Raw genomic sequence first — 20,374 nt, 5'->3', positions numbered from 1 at the left:
TGCTGTTTCTTGAACGTGCCAATCGTACCCCTCCTCAGGTTCTTTATCCTCACTCCTCCCTCAGCCTACAATGTTTCTCCCTGAGATAGTGTTAGGATCCCTTCATCATGTCTCTGTCCACATGGCTTCCCATCAGGGAGGCCCTTCTCTGACCACCCTAGCTAATATAGCTCCCCCTCCCTTTCTCCTTCCCTAACACTGCTTTAGTTTTCTCCATCACCCACACTTGCGACGGAGCTCTTTGTTTACTGTTCTATTTTCCGCACTTCAATGGAACTCCATGAGGACAAGAATTTTATCCGCTTTTTTTACTCATATATCACCAGTGCCTAGAATAATGTCTGGCATATAGTAGGTCCTTAACAAATATTTGTTGGCTGAATGAATAATCCCTGGACCTTCTTCCCAAAGTGTAAATAAGTACTGACATGTACCTGCCCTCTTACCATTTAAGCTAATGTTTTCCATACTTCCTTCTGGGTATTAGGTGTCCTCAGTATGTGACCATAACCCTTCTCCCAACCCTAACGTCCTGGAGCTCAGGTGCAAACTAGATCATGGAGGAGCCCATGCAAATCCCGATGGCTGACCTTGGTCATTCATCTATTTAATGAATGTCGGTAGATCCCCTCCTCTGTCTCAGGGCTGGGGATACATTAGGAAATAAGACAGACTGGGCTCCACCTACTCAAAGCTGGCGTTTTAAAGGATGCCTGAAAAACCAGGTAGCTGGAGAGTGATAGCCAGAGGTGCCCAGGGGGTGGCCGAGACCCACAGCCTCTGGGTGTGACGAGGAGCTCACGTTTCTCCAGTTCAGTCCAGACTGGACTCTGTGGGGTACCCCAAGAGCTCCCCCGAATCTTCAAAGGTCCTTCAGCCTTCCATCAACCTGAAACTAGACTAGATTCCCTGCCATAACTGCCCTTTGTAGATAATAAAATCTCGCATTTGTATGGGATCAGCCAGCATTTCTTGGTGTCAACCAGATGCTCTCCACCAAGAAGGGTACACAACAGTGTCTCATTCTCACAATGAACTTGGCACGTGGGGCCATCATCCTTATTTGATAGGTAAAAACACCCAGAAGCTCACGGAGGCTCAATAATTTGGTAGACAACTACTATAGAGCAGACAGAACTCAGATCTGCCTGATTCCAAAACTTAGGCTTTTTCCTTAACACCACATTGCTGCCTATTAAAAATCACAATAAAATGCTCTGGTGTCAACACTTCTAAAAGTTCACATCTATTATCCCTTTCTGTCATTATATATTCTTCCGAGCAGCAAATGTCAAACGTTGCTATCCCCCTGTTATAGAAGAGAAAATTCATTCCAATGAGACAAGTGTAATGGCAGTCACTTAAGAGTACCAGGCAGTACTGTGTATTCAAAAATATTTTCTAGGGGCCGGCCCGGTGGCTCAGGCGGTTAGAGCTCCATGCTCCTAACTCCAAAGGCTGCTGGTTCGATTCCCACATGCGTCAGTGGGCTCTCAACCACAAGGTTGCCAGTTCAACTCCTCGAGTCCCACAAGAGATGGTGGGCTGTGCCGCCTGCAACTAGCAACGGCAACTGGACCTGGAGCTGAGCTGTGCCCTCCACAACTAAGACTGAAAGAACAACAACTTGAAGCTGAACAGCGCCCCCCACAACTGAGATTGAAAGGACAACAACTTGACTTGAAAAAAAATATATACATATATATTTTCCACATTGGCTGCCATCGCACCCAACATTCTACGGTAAAAGGTTGATATCTTTGGCTAATGATCTGTTTAGGTCTCCAGCTGCTTCTTATTAAACTGTGAGTACTCTTAAGAGGTCTATACCCCAAGCAAATTATCAGGTACCATCTTGTCAGGGTCTATCCTGAGACTTGATAGAGAACTTATTGATTTCAAATAAGGTGTCTTGGGGAGAGTTCTAGGCACAAACTCCTTCAGAAAACCACTTAGGTCGGGGCCTAACTGCGGATGCTCCTTGCCTGGCAGCACTCACATTAACCAGTGAGCCAGCCAGACCCAGAACCCCTGGCCACCTGACTCCAGAGCTTTTGTCTCTATATGACTCGGCCACTGCCTTGGGCTCACTCTAGTCTGAGCCCATCATCTTGGCCCCCACTCCTGGGGGACCCACACAGTGCCTGAGCATGTACTGAAAACTAAGACAGGCCCAGAAAAACAGCTAGAGAGCTTTCAAACTCCATCTGGTGCAAGGATTCATGTTCTTTTGAAGTTTGTTTCCTTAGTCTTAGACTTTAAGATTACTGAGATAGAATCATTTGCGGGAAACATGGGAACCACCAACAGAACCCACTTAAGTCTCCCAGCTGGAAGTCAGAAGCAGCACGCTGGGAAGTGCCCCAAAGGCCTGGCATAGACATGTGTGGCTTAGGGGGGACAGGGATCTTTTCTTGGTAGTGTTCTCCAGATGACATTGGAGGCAGCCAGCATATTTGCTGAGTGCCACACAATCAAGATTGTTTTCCTCACACACCACAGGGGCCCTGGGAAACCCTGTGTCAGAGCCAAACAGCTATAATCCTTTAGGCCTGTCAAAGGCATTTCTAAAGCCCAGAAGGGCCGTGTATTATCTGTTATTTACCCATCACAACGAAGGCAAAAACCACACTCATGAATATTTTCAGCAATTTGGACTGTCAAAACAGCAGGACACGTGCCTAAATATATTGAGGCGGTTATTAGACAGGGCTGGTTTGGGATTTGTTTTCTGTTTGTTTTTAAATCCTACTACTTCAAACAGCAGTCCGATTGAAGGAAACAAGTGTTATAAAAATAAATATCCCTTTTATAGTGTGAATTATTATGGAATATTTTCCCCTGTGTTTATTGTCTTCAGGATTCCTAAATTCCTATGGAGCATGCTTCTTTTTTTTTTTTTTTTTTTTTTTGAGCATGCTTCTAATACGATTTTCAATTGGTGTGATCTTTTGTGAAGATTCAGAGATGTGAGTCACCAGCTCACATAAGAAAGTGGATGGACTTTCCTCCAACCATTTAAGTCCTCTTTATACTTCTTATATGTGTTAGCTGATCACCACTCTAACTAGGATCCATCCCTTTCTTTTTCAAAAAGAATAAGAATCGTTTAACTAAGTTCTCTCAGGGACTAATTACAAATAATATCTAAGGTGTATTAAATGTTCAGCGTGTTAAATGCTTTACAGGCATTATCTCATTGACGCCTCACAATAACCTTGTCAGATAAATTCGGTCTCCTCCCCATCATCATCATCATCATCATCATCTCCATAATAACACACATATTTGGACACAACTGTAGGACCTCCCTGTACCCTTAGTCCCTCTCTGCTTGACACTTCTGCAAAGGGAGTCCCCATTCCTTCCACCAGAGGACACCCCACCCTTAATCCCAGTCCTCTGCCATGCCCCATCTCTAACCCCAGCCAAGAGGCTGCCCTCTAGGGGCTGGTGAGAGAACTGTTGAGGTCGGTCCTCCCGGACTTGAAGGATTCCATTGTCCCACCGGCAATCTGCTCTCCAACGGTATCCTTTTCCATGAAAAACAATACGCTAGTTTCAAACAAGCAACTGAAGTGAGCCCTACCCATTCAAACTGCCTGTTTCCAATCATACTGTAGTGAAAATTCCTATCCAACCATATTGTTCCAAAGAGAACAGTGAAAACTGTAGATTTTGTCAGGATGAAGTTAAGTCAGAGTTTCCTGTCTCACTTTTTACTGTACTTATGTAAACCGATCATCAGTGCACTATTTCCTAGTGCCAGAAATTATTCGTCATTTTGGTATTTCACGGCCCATTTTTGTGAAATCCTCTCCAATGCAAAACCACACAGCATCAGGGTTAATCATTCTGTATTTCCTGCCATTTTTAAATTACCTGCTGCTTATTTTCCACTTCTTTATGGACAGCATTTTTGTTCTTCATGCTTTTCTCCTTATTTTCTTCAAGGCTAATCTTTGAAATGTTAGTCTTGGTCCACTGAAACGAAAAATTTTAAAAAGGAATAAGGGAGATTTGGTGTAATTTCTTTCAAGTTGTAAAAGTAATACATATCACTTCTAAAAATTACTACCTTTTAACCAATAAAAATTATCTTTTGGCCTTCAAACTAATAAATTAATCAGAAAAGAAAGCATGGCTCCCTTTAGAAAACCCTACTCAGACTGGCCTGAGTGCAGAAGAGAGTTTATGGGGAGCAGCTGGGATATCTACCAGACTCCAAGATAAAGTTGAGCAATCAGGCCAAGAGCAGGCAGACTGAGGGGGAAGGAGGGAGTGGGCCTCCTCTGTGTCGAGCTCTCCCTGTCTTTCTTCGCCTCCATTCCCAAATCCAAGCTCAAGTTTACGCTGTTCAAATAATCCAGGGAGAGATCTGATTGGCCAGTGGGCAGCAAATGGATGGACTCCACTGGGGCCTGTGTTTACCCAAATTTAATCAGCTCAAGCTACAGGTGCCGGGACTCCTAATCGTAACGTGGGACAAAGACGCAATTCTGACAGGAGAGTGTCGGCCTGGCAGACATTCCAAACAGCATCTACTGCATCCTCTAAACTCTTACTTGTCAAAAGAGAAAGCTGCGTGTTGGGGAAAGTAAAACACTTGCCAAGGATCATGGGTCTAATAAGTGGCACAGCTGCAGCCAATCTTTTCTGGAGGGGTCGGGGGGAAGGCCTGTGGACCCACAGCTGGCCTGGAAGTAGAGATTTCTTTCTCAGCCATGGTACTCAGCTCTGGAGAGCTAAGCGTTAAATATTCAGGAATTTTGCAAGCAGGTCAACTATTTGATAATTGGAAATCTGCCATAGTCAGAGTATTTACACCATGAAAATTGGCTAATGTCACAAATCAGCTCCCCCTACACCCCCCCCACCCCCGCCTTTTCTTTCCAAAGGGCCAGTTTACCAGCATGGACGTCTAGTTCCATGTGGAGAGAATTTACAATCAATGCAGATGCCATATTTCAGATAAGAGGCAACCCCAGTCTGCAATTCTTTCCAATAGTTGCTGTTCTCAGCCCTTCCTTTAGCTGATTGCCCTGGGGCTGCCAGCTAGAACCCACTTTGCATATACAGTCCCTCAAACCTCTCTCTCATACTAGCTGGCACCCTTTCTCTCTGACACTTGTGCTCAAAAAACGAGCCCACTGTCTCACTGAGCTTCTGCCATTCTTATTCCCAGATGCAAAGCCAGTCCCTTTTTAACTGTTCAGTGGCAGAACTTCAGTATTACAAGAATAAGACAAGCCTGAGCAAATGCATGTAAAACCAAGAGACGTGTCTTTAAGAGATCTGCTCTTAAAAAAAAACAAAACTAATAAGGCAGCCAATAAACAAATGCCCCCAGGGATATTGACTTACTGTGAAGTTATTTAAAGAAGGAATTTTGGTGCAAATTGCCCAAGACATCTTTCTCCAAGCTCCCTTTTGTGTGGCTTGGCCTGCCACTACCTCATTCCCATCAGAAGACAAAGGCTGGGAGAGAAACAAACCTCCATGACTGTAAGTGATTCCCCAGGCCCCTGGCCTCTGTCACCTGTCACCCAGCCTGCTGACGCACCTCCACTGTCACGCTGGCAGCACTCCACATAGCTCCTGTTCCACATTTCTTAAGAGGTACAAACTGCATTTACTTTTATAGACCACAAGAAAGCACTGGGAGCTGGGGGGTGAGCACGGGGTGTTGTGTTTCCCTTCAGTAGTGCTTCCTGGGCCAGTGCGCCTAAAACAACACAAAGCCAGACTCCAGCCTCCCAGGGGAATGTGATGGGAAGCTATTGCCACCACTGCTGCCGGTGCTGCTGTGACTACAGCATGATTTCCCGGAACATGATGTCATCATGACATCTCCCAGACGTCCTCTCCCATGGCAGACCTGGTATGCACGTTAGAAAAAAAATATATAAGGATGGAGTCCTGGCACTTCCATCAATGGAGATAGAAGTATTTTACCAATTTGGATGCTCTGTCACCTTCCTTTCTTTTTCCTTTCTTCTTCCTCTTCACCCTCTTTCTCACCCCCACTCAAAATTCGTCCCCCCTATTTCATAGTCGTTGAATTTCCACTGTGAACATCCATCAACAAACTAAATGAGGTGCTTTGAGAAACACGAAAATGTGTGTTGAGGAGTGAAGACTGTGACGCATGGATCCAGCCACCTCCCTCTCTAAATCACCCCCCCCTCATCTTATTCATGGTTTCCCCAACAATCTTTTGAGCTCGATAATCTTTGTGATGGAAAGAATAGCATGCTCCCTGCCCTCACAGTCTCCTGGGGGGAGGGAGATAACTGGGGAACTAACGAGAACCTGGACAAGTACCTCCTACAAAATTGTCCATACAAAGTGCTAAGATCATTGTACCTACTTTTATTGACTCACAAAGTGCTGTCACTGGATCAGTGTAAATAATGTTATTGTCACAATAGCCCTATGAGGTAGGCAGGGAATGATGCTGTTAGTTTTTTGGTCTATCTGTTCCTCCTGGACTGGGAGGTCCCTAGAGGAAGGACCTTGTTATAGTGTCAAAGAACGTCGTAGTTGAAGAAACTCTAGAAGAAAGACATCCAGCCTAGCACCTTCCTTATACAGATAAGGAAACTGAGGTAGGGAAGGCAGCATGAGGTAGTGACAAAAGCAGGAAATTCTGTGGCCACCTGGGTTCCGGTCCCAGCTCTTAGCCAAATGCTTTTGCACATGGCCTCTTTCTGCCTTGATATCCTCTTCTGTAAAATGGAGTCAACATTATTTTTTTTGCTCACCTTATTGGGTTGTTATGAATATTAAATGACGTTATGAATGTGAAACATTCAAAACTCTGTGAAACATTAAAAGCTATTACAGATATGACAGTTCTTTGTCCCCATCTTTCCTAAAACCTGTCTAACTCTATGTCACTCTTAGTTTAAAATGTGATTGCGTGGGAACAAGGGTGTGAGCTCTTTGGAGGCAGGGAACAAGTTAAACTGACGTGTATCACCAACACGTAGTACAGTGACTGCTAAAATGTTGCTCTAAACAGATTTGTTAGACAATGATTACTGAGTGGGTAGATATTAATAAGACGTAAATACAACTTGGCCAAGGGCAGTTCCAGATGTCTCCAGAGCTATTTCAGGGATCACGCATGAACATGCTCTCTGAGGACTTTCTCTTCCATGTCGCATTCACTTCCCAGGACAGAACTGCATCACAGCAAGATAGTCTCCCTGGCCCCACTACAGCAGAAAGATCACTCGTCTTTCCCTTTAGAGCATTAAGGCGGATGAGAGTAAAGGCTTGCCACTCTGAGATCTCACTCTCAAGAGCGCATTTCCTGTTTTCCTTTTATGAACTCCATTCCAGTTAGGTTGGGAATTGGCCAATGACCTCAGGCAATGCTGCTGGGATGGATTGAGAGTCACGGGAGTGGAGCCATGGGGTCTCCAAGATGAGACAGAGCTACGGGTAAAGTCTTGGCTCTAGATCCCCTGTGGGGCACGTGTCCCTGATCCTAACCACATGCATATTCTGTTTGCACATCCAGCTGCTCCTAAGACACTCCCTGGAAATGATGTGCTCATCCTCATCTGCTACTTCACGTGCACTTGAAGTACTGATGTAGAAGTTGTTCTCAGAGAGTGGGAGCCACGAGCCTGAATGCCTTCACAGAGGGCATGTGAGCTTGGAGCATTGGGGGAGACTCACAGTTGGTACATTGAGTGGGGAAGATGAACCAGAAAAGGGAAGAGAGAGAAAGTAAGAGAAAAGCAGGGAGGGAGGAAGGGAGATGAGGTAACTGTCATCAGAAGGAACTCTGATGAAAGACCATTAGTTGTGTCAATAAAGAGGCCATTAGTAAGATGTGAGAAAAGGTTCAGCTGTGTGGTGAGTCAAAAAAGAAAGCCAGGGAAGATGCAGCTGCCCAAAGTGACAATGGTGGCAGTTTGCATAGTCAAGGATTTGGACTGGAAAGAATTATTAACCTGTAGTGAGAAGATATATCAGGATCAAATCAATCTGGGCAAACCTCAGCACACCTGGTGATGAGAGAATGCAAGAGTCAGAAGGGAGGGTGTGAAATTATGTCCATATCCCCAGTTCCTGGCACAGAGCTCCTAAAATCCTTATAACTTCCTGAGTGATAAGAATATTAGGAGCACCTTTTGCTCTAACATTTGGTCTTTGCCTGGGTCCTGACACAGAGCTCCTAAATCCCTTGGAAATTCCCAAATCCCTTCAAGTGTCTTTTGTTCTAATGAGGTGACACTTGGGCTGCTCCATAGCTTCAGGATGAGGGCTGGTCACCAGAAAGACCAAGCCAGGATTAGAAGCCTGGAACTTTCCACCTCATCCCCCCTCCTCCAGGATGGGGAGACGGACTGGAGACTGAGTTAATGATGGATCATGCCTGTCATAAAGCCTCCATAAAAATCCCAAAAGTACTGAATTCGGAGGGCTTCCATTTGAACACATGGAGGCACTGGGAGAGTGGTGTGCCCAGAGAGGGCATGGAAGCGCCACAACCCTTCCCACACCCCTCGCCCCATGTATCTCTTCATCTGGATGTTCATCTGTATCCTTTATTGTGCCCTTCATAACAAATTGGTAAATGTAAGTAAGTGTTTCCCTGAATTCTGTGATCCACCCTAGCAAAGGAATGACCCACCCCCCCAAGTCGGGGGATGCAGGAATTCTGATTTATAGCCAGTGGGTCAGAAAAACAGGTGATAACCTGGGACTTGTAATTGTCGCTTGAAGTGGGGTCAGTCTTGTATGACCAAAACCCCTAACTTGTGGGATCTGGGGCTAAATCCTGGTAAAGAGTTTCAGAAATGAATTGAATGACAGGACACCTACGTGGTGTCACAGAGAATTGCTTTGATGTGTGGAAAAGCCACACATCTAGTATCAGATTATGAGTATGTGGGTAATGGAAAACACAGAGTGGTTTTCCTAGACAGAGAGGAAGGTTCCAAAGGAGAGAGTGACTGGGGGATTATTACTTATAGGAAAGGATGGGACTGGTAAGAGGTCAGAAACCTCTTCCTCCTCGCCTGAAAGAGTGAGATGAGGGTTCAGATAAAGGGCCAGTGAAGTTATGTTATCAAAAGCCAACTCCCCAAAAGACCACAGAAAGACCTCTTCATCAAGCAAAGCTAAGGGAAGGATATTTACAGTTTGGAGGTCTGGCTTCAAGTGGTTCCAGGTGGGTCTCTTAAGGCGCGATCTAATTGGGACCAAGCAAATTTCATGATATGATGGCTTAGTATTGGTGGACACAGCAAGGTGAAGGTCAGCTCTCGGATAAGTAAGACAACGGCTTTGACAAATGGGCCGTTTGCCCTGGTAAACAATCTATTGTCCTGTGAAGAGAGCCGTCTGACCAGATGAGCAAACCATTTGCCCAGACAAACACAAATAGGGTAGTTGTTTATTGGATTACAGCTATTTCTTCCTAGGCAAGAATTTTCTGGAAAGAATAGTTGTCATGTTGACAGAGATGGTCTCAGGCTCTGTCCTGATATTTAAGCTCTGTCAATGTATTTCGTGTTGATGCTCAACATTGAAGGTCTCCTTAAAAGTGAGCATGATCATATATATATATATATATATATATATATATATATATATATATATATATATATAGCGATATCTGGTTCTCACCCCCATTCTGATTTAATTGGTATGGGGTGCAACCTGGGCATCAGGACTTTTAAACATCCTCCCTGCAGATGATTCTAAAATACAGAGATTGAGAACCACTTCACTAGATTTAAAGGAAAAAGTAGAGATGAAATCAGCATTTGGGTGGTCCCTTGAGGATGTAACAAAAGAAGAAGAAAAGATTGAGAAGCCATAGTACATGGCAGGTTGAAATCAGACCCCAGAATAGACCTGGAGGCATAGAAGGGGGTGGTAATGAAGAAATGCCACAGTGGAATGATCTGGGGCTGGGGGTGGCAGCCTCCACAGGAGGTGAGACAGTGGGTACCGGGGCAGCGAGCAGGTTCTCTGTGGTGACCAGAGTGAGGAGCATGGACTTGAACCAAGGGAACAGCAGATAGATGAGAGAGGTAATCGGAGAAGGAGAGGCCTGAGGTATGCATTTCAGAAGTGGGGAATCCCCCAAGGGATTTTAGAAGGAGGAGACCCAGGACATCAGATTGCTGCTTCTCTGCTATGGAAAATGAAGGTGGAGACCTGAGGCATCACGGAGGAAAGGAAGACAGGTGTGGGGTGATGGAGGATGTGGGGTGGTCTGCATGGGGAGAGCACCATGAAGATGTAGGAAGGTGGCCACAGGCAGACAGACTACGCTTTCATTGATTTGAAGAGGACAGTGTAGATAGATGAGGTGAAGTCCAAAAGATGAAATAGAACAGAAGATGCCTGTGTTTTGACAGCCTAGAAATGAGGACATGAGGAAATCCTCTCCGATCCCGTTTACTACTGAGGAGCAGGAGGCAGTGAGGACTGCCTGGGAAAGGACAGCAGGGGATCCAGATACTGAGAGCCAGAGAGGGAGGAAAGGGATGATTCACACTTGTCTCACGAGGAAGACCACCTCAGGGATGATGTAGATGCCTGATCACTGCACTGTACACCTGAAGCTGAAGCTGAACAATAATGAATGCCAACTATAATTTTATATATACATATGTATATATATAGGTATGTATATGGTTACAGGAAGCGGAGTACAGCATTAGGAATAGAGACAGTGGAAATGTAATGGCTGTGTGCGACGTCAGAGGGATAGTGGATGGGGGGAGGGGTTCACACAGTGTGAGGGATATAAATGACAAACGTCTAAGTATTCCTTTGTCTTGTGCACCTGAAACTAATAAAAAAAATGGCTAAAAAAAAACAAAACAAAATGAAGGTGGGCTTGTCTCTGCAAAGCAGGAGATTCACAGCACACAAGGCACATGGGAGGTGGTGAGAAGGCCGGGGTGGGGAGGCGCTTGTGAAGTTGAGAGAACTGCAGGGTGAGAGCAGAGAATCAGAGTGCAGGTGGGTGAGAGAAAGCAGCAACACTGAGCTGACCCAGAGCTCCCTTGATTTTTATTTCAACCTTTTAAAAACGTAAAAACCAGTGGTGGCTGCTTAGCTTGGTTGGTTAGAACGTGGTGCTGAGAACAGCAAGGTTGCCGGTTCAATCCCCGCATGGGCCACTGTGAGCTGTGCCCTCCTTAAAAAAAAAAAAAAGTAAAAACCATTCTTATCTCGTGGGCTATGCAAAGACAGACGGCAGCCCATGGGCTGTAGGTTGCCGACCTCTGGTTCATGCAGTAGCTCCTTCCCTGGGAAATACAGTCAGCATCTCAGCATCAGGCCGCTGTGAACTGTATCTGTGAGCATCCGTGATGTAACTCGATTTATTTTGTGCATCCATTAGCAAGGTGTGTCCTAAGGTCATTGCCATGTGCGTTCCTTTCCGTATTGTCTATGGCTGCTTCCACAGGACGAGGCAGAGCTGAGATTCAGATAGAGACCATATGGCCTGCAAACCTAAAATATTTACTACCTGGCCCTTTACAGAAAACATTTGCCAGTCTACTCCTAGCAGAAACCCTTTGACTAGGAACTATGTACCAATAAAACTTTATTTGTGGACGCCACAACTTGAATTTTATATCATTTTTATGTAGTATGAAATATTATTCTTCTCTTGATTTTTATTTCAACCATTTAAAAATGTAAAATCATCCTTATGTCATGGGCTATACAAAGACAGACAGCAGAGAGAGCTGTCATTTTTGCACCCTCTGGTGTATTTATGCAGTAGACATCTGGGTAAGCACAGGTTCCCAGTCTACCTGAAAGCAGAGTATTTCTATGAAACCTTGCATAAGCCAAAACGGTAGAAAGTGAAGAAGCAATTTCCTTAGGACACATCTTGCTAACTGATGCACAAAGGAAACCGAGACCCAGCACCAATGCTCACAGACACAGCTGAAAGCCCTGGCGGCCTGAGGCTGAGATGTGAGTGTCGCTCTGGGAAAGGAGTTTGGGGGTGCCCCTCTGCTCAGGGTGCAAGCTGCCTCTGTGATGGCTCACTGCAACACGAATGCAAAATTCCTCTTTGATTTCTCTAGCTTAGTGAAAACAGGTGTTAAGGTAGGTTTTTCGAAGTGGTGTAACACGAACTTTTGGAAAGCAGGGATACCTGTATTACCAAATTGACCTTCATGTAGGCTATGCCACCTCACACTTCCACCAGCAATGTATAAGTTGCTATTTTCCCCTCTGCCTTGCCAACAGACTGTATTGTTGAGTTTGGGGATTTTAGTCAAACAAATGGGTGAAAGCAGAATCTCAGAGTCATTTTAATACGTTTTTCTCTGAGCATAAATATATGTTTAAAAACCATTTGTAATTTCTTTTTTGTCAACCATCAGTTCCTACCTTTAATATACTTTATTTCAAATATCCAATTTTTGTGAGTAAATCCTTTTTTAATAAATGGAAACTAAATTTCCTACAATTGGAATTTACTGCTTCATTGATTATAAAAATGATTCTATTCTCATGGTATAAAAACTTAAAGAAAATAAAAACAAAAAACATGACATAATTCTATTCCCTTTCTGTAAGTTTGTGTGTCTAGTTTTTTCAGGCCATTGTCCAGATATTTGTATACAGACCTGTTTCTAGAAAAACACGATTCATTCAACAAATAAGTATTGTGCTGTGAGTACTGCAAGGGTCACAGTACATATACCAGTTTGTAACTTGCTTTTTTCACATAACAATGGATCACGGAAGTTTTGTCCTTAGCCTGTCAGTTCAGACAGTTGAGTCAACAAAGTATGAAATACAGTTCAGCAAGTAATAATGTAGTTTCTCTCATCCTGTCTGGGCCACTGTGTCTGCCTGTTTTGATGCCAACTGACCCAGTGACATGGATTGACAGAGTAGTGTTACAAAGCTGGATGGACCCTCCCTCTTTGTTCAGCTAGAGAGATAGAGCCATTCTTTCAACAAGTATTTATTAAAGACCTACTGTGTGCCAGGCTCTATTTTAAATGCTAGAAAGGTGACAGGAAAAAGGTCAGACACGTTTCCTGATCTGATGTAGCTCATTGAAGGACACAGATAATAGGGGCAAGAGGTTCTCAGAGTGGGATATGTATTATGAAGAAAATAAAACCAAGTGAGGTGACAGAGATCAACGGGAGAGCTGCGTTAGACTGCGCAGACAGAGGAGGGCCACCAAGGAGAAGGCGAATGACTGAAGTCTGATTGCCAGGAAAGAGGCATTCAGGAGGACTCCTAGGTTTTTAACACCTCGGTGGGTAATTGCAGCGTGATTGTGATTTTCTGTTCTACAAAGTCTGCAGATGTATGATATTGAGTAAATAATAATAAAACCAAACAAGAAGTGAAGAGTTTGAAGGCAAGTGTTCTCTTTGTTATGGAGGACCAACAACTCTTCATCTCCACCTCCCCAAATCAAATGAGGTCAGCACGCTTAAAAGCAGTTCACTGACTGTCTTTGTTTCTTAGACAACTCTTCAATTTTTACTTGGATTACAAAAGAGGAAATGTAAAACGTTGTTCAATAGTTGGAGTAAGCTCTATCCAATGGGCAGTTTCCCATTATACAGCAAGGAGCAAATGACAGTAAGGAGATAGGGGCGTGGGGAGTAGAAAGAAGCGAGGCAGGGTGGCAGGAATGAGAAGACAGAACAGATGAGAGATTCATGGAGCTGGCTTCTAAATTGCCTAATGGAATACTTTGTTATTCAGTTGGTTATTCCTAAGGTTTTTAAGACACCAGTATCATTCGGTAACAATGTCAGTTTACTAATCTGAAGAGTGGGAAAGAAGGAATATTTCCCTAGCTCCCTACTAGATACCAAGTGCTTTACACAAGTATATTTATTCTTGTTTTATGGAAGTTAGTAATTTCCCCAAGGACAAAGAGTAAATGGTTCTTAAACTTGGATATGAATGCAGGTCTGTCATCTGCTGAATCCAAAGCATGTTCAATTCATCCTAGAAAAAGTGCTATGTACCTCATTGCTGAATGTCACTATGGTCACCTTCAAAGAACTCCCTTTGGGAAGCTATGCACCGACACCAGCGCCTAGTCCACCCTTCAAAGCAATTTTGGAACTCTTTTCCTGGAATGGCCATAGAGCTTTCGTCCTATTACCCTTGATGTCCTGAATGGCATAAAAATGTCTTCCTTTCAATATTTCCTTTATCTTCGGGTAAAGAAAGAAGTCATTGGGGGCCAGATCAGGTGAGTAGGGAGGGTGTTCCAATACAGTTATTTGTTTACTGGCTAAAAACTCCCTCACAGACAGTGCCATGTGAGCTGGTGCATTGTTCTGATGCAAGAGCCATAAACTGTTGGTGAAAAGTTCAGGTCGTCTAACTTTTTCAGGCAGCCTTTTCAGCACTTCCAAATAGTAAAGTTGGTTAACTGTTTGTCCAGTTGGTACAAATTCATAATGAATAATCCCTCTGATATCAAAAAAGTTTAGCAACATGGTTGCAACAAGTTCGTGAACTTAATTGTCAGACCTTATAGTTTTTCAATTACACTGTCTTCCTTTCCGTGGTTAGAGAGTTTGAATAATATTTATAATGAATTTCTTTGTTGGCTCTTTTCTCCACAGATTCTCTAATCCCAGAGACAGGCATTCTCTCCCCCGTCCCCAACCCCATTCCATTGAATATATTAGAAATAAGGACATTGCAAGGAGTAAAAAGGTATTTCAGAATGGCGTTGTTTAGGGATAAAAATGTGCCTACATATTGCTGCTGTTGCTAGGTGGGAGTGATTGATTCATATTTAGGGGAAAAGACCTCTTCTTGTTAGGAAGACTTGAAAGGAATTTTTATTTGTCAAAGATATAGCTCAGGCTAACTTGAAATGGGGAAAATTGTTAGAAAAGAAAGTGAACTTTATCTCAAAGTGAAAAGGAGTCTTCCTTAAGCAGAGTTGTGGGTTGGGTTTCTAGGAAAGAGAAGTGCTTTGTTGCTGTTGTTGTTGTTTTGGTTATTAGTTTGCTTTAATTTATGGATTTTCCTGGGGATTTGGGAGAAAGAATAAAGATGTGAATGAAACAATGGTCCCAGCAACTAACCAGAACCCAAGGAGTAGAAGGGAAGAAAGAATTCATCGTGAAATGGAATTGCTGAAGAGGGCAATGATATATGAGAGCTTTATGCATTTATTTTGTGCCCTGTACTTCTCGTTGCTATCTTCACCTTTAGGAAACTGAGTAACCACTGCAATTTAGGTTGTGCTAGCAATGCCTTAGGGAAAGAAGGAGGAACTGTATTCTTGGTGCAACGCCAGAAGAGAAAAGCAAAAGGCTTCAGAAGCTGTGTTCTAGCTTGGGTTGTTAGAAATCACTCCCTGAAGTCCTCTGGAATATTCTGGAAGAGAATGAATTTCCTGCTATTGTGCAGGATGAGGGCTTGAGTAATTTAATTGGGTTATTAGAGGAAGTCTGGAAGGTGGGGCGGGGATGGGGGGTCGGATGATAGTATGTCTGGGAAAATTCTCTTAGCCCTGTGTGTTTAAGACAGGAAATTAGATACAAGATGAAATCCAAGGTCTTTTGGTTGGGTTTCTCCCACAGAGGGAAGAATATCTCTGCATCCCTAGTTGTGCAAACAACATGCAAATTAGGGTAATTACATATTTGCTTAGAAAATTTCAGTTACCTCATTTTGGCTTCTAGAGGAGTAGGGGCACTAAAAGGGAATGTTTGTTAACAGTCCAGAGTTGTTAGATTTCTTCCAGGGGAAACAAAAGGGTAAATTTCTTATCAAAGAAATGCCAGGGTTATAAATGATTTTTTCAAAGGCCTAATGTCGCCTTTCTACAAAGCACAGAAAAAATAATTATGAGATGGCCAAAATGCGACCCATAGATCCAATGAAGCATACATGGAAAAGTCTTTTCTCCCCTAGTCATTTGACCTCAGGGTGCTTTTCCTCCTTTTCCTTGGCTTAACCATATGAAGGACTTAGATTTTCCCCCGCAGATAATTCTTGCTGTCATTTCCAGCTATTTCTTTAAGTCTGGGCTTCAACTCTGTCACTTGGGCGTGTAGGTAGAATGCCTGTCTGACGTGTCAATATGTGAGGCTGAGAGCATCAAACAAATGGGCCAGCTGCTTCCACAGCTGCATCTGTGACACTTCCAGTGGTGTGTGGCATCTGCAGTAGAGACCAGCCTGGGATGATGGCTGTCAGAAACAGGTGGTTGTGCTGCCCTGGGGACTCGGGAGGAAATCAGAGGGAAGTTGGATTGTCTCTCCAAGGACAATCTAAAATTGGGCAAAAGCTGTCTTGAATCGAATTACAAATCTTTTCTGAATATTAGCTGACATAATTAGGAGTTAGGCATCTCTTCTTCTCTCAGCAGAAGACTATGGAATATGTCTCCTAGCAACAGAGATATCTTACCATTGTATTGTATGACTGGCTCTAAAGGACACTTGTCCTGCTGCCCACACACAGGTCTCCCAGTAACTGCCAGGAAAGGATGACACACCGGACAAACATAACCTTCAGTTTCAATGCATGGTCCTAACGAAGTGACAACTCCAAGGCCTGGATTAACTAAACTGAGGTAACCCGTCGGGGAGGTTTTTCTTACTATTTCTCTATTTCTATTAAAGGCATCACCATGGCACTAGCTGCTGGCTTCAAAACCCTGGGATCATCTGTGTCTTACGTCCCTCTCTTTACTCTGTTTCTGTCTCTCTCTGTGTCTCTCCCCCACCCAACACACACACTTCTCTCTCCTTTCTCCCCAATCTCTTGCTCCTTTCCTTTCTTGTTTCTCTGATCACTAATTTCTTTTCACCCCCAAACCTACTTCCAGGTCTTGGAGTTACTTACCCTTCCTATGGACAAGGAAGTTGGTCTTCTTGAATTCTCAGAATATTTTATTCTACTTGCAGCTGCTAAGTTATTTTCCCTACAACAACTTAATCGTGACATTGCCCTGCTCAAATATTTTCAAAGGGTTCCCCATTTACTAACACATAAAGTCCAAAGTTCTAAGCCCAATATTTCAGACCCAGAATTGTCTGGTCTCGTTCATCGTTTGTGACCCTCGCACCCCCTGTCTTTCTTCAGGCACACACTGCTTCTGCCAAAATGCCTCTTCCCTACCTGGGCCTTTTCTCAAGCTGCTTCCTCTGCCTGAAGACCCCCCTCCCCAGTTCCTCCATCATTACTCCTCAAAATCACCAGGCCTCGCTCAAGCTTGACCTAATCCATGTAGCCTGCCCTGATATCTAGCGACTCTTTCTTCTCAACCCCTACAGAACTAATCCACGTAATGGGGTCACCCTAACAATAATAAACCAGGTGCCACTGGTTCTGTCCCACATGCTTATATGGACCTCAGCCTTCCTTTGAAGGTCCATTCTACAAGTGTTTCTAAAAGTTCTCGGAGTGCCTCACATGTACTTTCTGAACAAGGACCCTTCCTTCAGGGCCTCCCATTGCTCTGCCATCTTCCCCCAAGCATCTGCTGGGCATGGCTGCACCTGCCACAGCCCCTAGCACGTCAGTGCAGCCCTTACCATGTCAGAGTGGGACAGCATTTTGCGGTAAATTGTAGAAAGGACATATACTGTGTTTTCCCCGAAAATAAGACTGGGTCTTATATTAATTTTTGCTCCAAAAGACGCATTAGGGAATATTTTCAGGGGATGTCTTTTTTTTTTTTTTTTTTTTCATGTACAACAACAACATTTATTCAAATACTGTTATGTCATCTTCTTCTGGAACATCGTCATAATGTACTAAATGCGTCCCTCTGGGTGACGATCTTAACGGGGGCTTATTTTTGGGGTAGGTCTTATTTTCTGGGAAACACAGTAGCTTCTCCTTCCTGAGGAGTTGGAATCCCCTCTATTAGCGAGGTCCCAGAAGAATGCCGCGAATGCCTTACTTGTCTTCGCAGCACTGAGAAACAGTTCTTTCTGCTTCCCCCTCCCCCACCCCACTGTCTCCTGTGGATCCATGGGATTCGGATGTTACAAATACGGAGAGAACATTTGTGCTGTACTTGGAACTGACCGTCCTGGCAAAAACACAGCATTCTCACTGGGTTAAGTATATTATACCAGCTCCATTTTCTCCTGAGAGCTCCATCAACCCTAATACGAGTGGACGAGGGGCTGGCCTGCACATATATCTTCCAGAAAATGTAGACTTAGGGAGTCACTATTATGGTTGGAAATGTATTGTGTCCCTCAGGTGTACTGGGAAAAAAAAATGGTTAAGAGGTATGGTGAACTACACTGTCCAACAGACATGGAGCTACTGGCCATGTGGCTACAGAGCACTTGACACTCGACCGGTCCCAGCTGGGATGTGTTGTGACAGGAAAATACACATCAGATTTCGAAGACTTGCTCCTCCTCAAAAGAATGTAAAATAAGTCATTGATAACTTTGGTAACATTGATTACATGTTGAAATGATGATATTTTGGATTTATTAGGTCAAACCACATGATGAAAATTGATTTCACCTGTTTCCTTTTACTTTCTTAATATGGATTCTAGCAAAAGTTTAAATGATATATGTGGCTTGCATTGGTGGCTGGCATTGCGTTTCTACTGTATAGTGCTATGCTAGAGCTGTGGTTCTCTAGGACAACTTGCTAGAAATAGGAACCCTCAGGCTCTACCCCGCCAGACCTACTGAGTCAGAAACTCTGGTTGGACCCAGGATTCTGTGTTTAATAAATTCTCCAAGGAATCCTAATTCACACTGACGTCTGAGTGCACTGCTGAGGAAGGTACGTGCCAAGGGATGGGAAATGAGATAACAGGATCTCCATAAGTTTTGTTTCATGATTTCATCTTGATGATCCATTTGAAACGCAAAATTCTTCTGCCAGTCTGTCAGTCGGTCAGTGAGTGATAAAGTAAATGATAACATTTGCTCCCAACTGTAGAGGAACAGCTTGCTGGTGACTTCCGAAAGCTGTCACTACCAGCCAGGAAGAATTCCAAGTCCTTAAGAGGACATCTTTAAAAATTCTCCACAGAAATGTGGTGAATACAATGGATATGCCAGAAGCAAGAGATGATTTCAAACCTGAAATCAGCACAGAGAAAAAGAAAAACATGCCGACCAAGTTATGATTTAAAACAGGTCTGGGTACCAAGCCAGGCTGACTGGCCACAACACTTTGGCATTCACTCTGGAGCCGAACACGCCCTCTGCCCGCCACCCCCCACCCCGTGCTTTTGCCCCATGGGACGAAGATGACCACAGCCTCAGTGCCTCCTGCACAGCCACCAAAAGGTCTTGATATTGGGGTTTCTCTGATACAGCCCTCAAAAGCCCGCAATCCTTTTCTATATCAACTTGACTTCTTTCGGCATCCTGAAATTCACCACAAATTTCATTCCTTATGTCAACATGTTCCATTACGAAGATTCATTAGTTCATGACTTGAAGACTACCACAAAATAAGCCAGGCACACAACAAAGTACATCACCTCACTGAAGTCTGGGCGAAGAGTAGTATGGAGCAGAAAGGAAACTGTTACAGCAGACTTGCTTTGGGCACCCCCTAAGTGAAACAGTGTTCCACCAGCAGTCTCTCAGGAACTGCTACTATGTTAAACATATTTAGTGATTTTAAAAGTATCATCCATGTACTTATTAAAAGTAATTCATGTGCATCATAAAAAAATAAATAAACAATATAGAAGTAGGTAAAATAGAATGCAAAAGTTCTCTTCCCTGATTCAATTCTATCCGTAGACTACTGGATTTTAAAATACAGATATCAATATAGATACATACAAGTAGATGTATTTTTTAAAATGAGATCATGTGTACATCCAGTTTTATAACTTGCCTTTTCCACCTGTCAGTATGTTGTGAACAACTTTCAATGTCCTAGGTGTAGATTTACCTTTTTCCATTTAATAGTTACAGTTTTCTATTGTATGAATAGTTTATTTAACCAGAGTATTTCAGCAACAGTGCCTGAAACACAGAAAGCTCTCAACAAATATTTGCTATTCTTTATACTCACACATATATATCCAAACCTCCTCATTTATACTTTCTCATTCCTAAAACTGTTTATCTGTATTTTTCTTCTTATTTTAATGTAAAAATTTCCAGAAATAAGTGTATTTTAAAGAATAAACTCTAACTTTCTTTATCAAGTCAACATTTTTGTTTTATTTGTTTTTATTACTATGTTCTATTTCCTTTGGGCTCATTTTGATGCCCTTCTTCTAGCTTCTAGAAATCAAATATGTGGTTATACTTATTTTTTCCTCCTGTTTTCTAAGAAGATATTTTAAAGCTATCTATGAACAGTATTTTAATGCAGCTTTGGCTGCATTCCCTGGGTTTTAATATATAGTAGTCTC

General features: G+C 43.3%; 1 protein-coding gene across 1 annotated transcript in view; it reads right to left on the bottom strand.

Moving 5' to 3' along the window:
* RAPGEF5 (Rap guanine nucleotide exchange factor 5) overlaps positions 1-20,374 on the bottom strand; it is a 418,760-nt gene that overhangs the window by 337,202 nt on the left and 61,184 nt on the right. The window contains exon 2 of the mRNA XM_074340846.2: positions 3,883-3,984. The gene's annotated coding sequence lies outside the window, so the exon portion shown is untranslated. The remainder of the gene's footprint in view (positions 1-3,882; positions 3,985-20,374) is intronic.

This window comes from Rhinolophus sinicus, chromosome 4 (assembly GCF_057876585.1).
Source record: "Rhinolophus sinicus isolate RSI-liver-muscle chromosome 4, RSI-T2T, whole genome shotgun sequence".
In the NCBI taxonomy this organism is placed as follows: domain Eukaryota; kingdom Metazoa; phylum Chordata; class Mammalia; order Chiroptera; family Rhinolophidae; genus Rhinolophus; species Rhinolophus sinicus.
The sequence above is the reverse complement of the archived record's forward strand: the minus strand, read 5'-3'. Positions and strand labels throughout refer to the sequence as shown.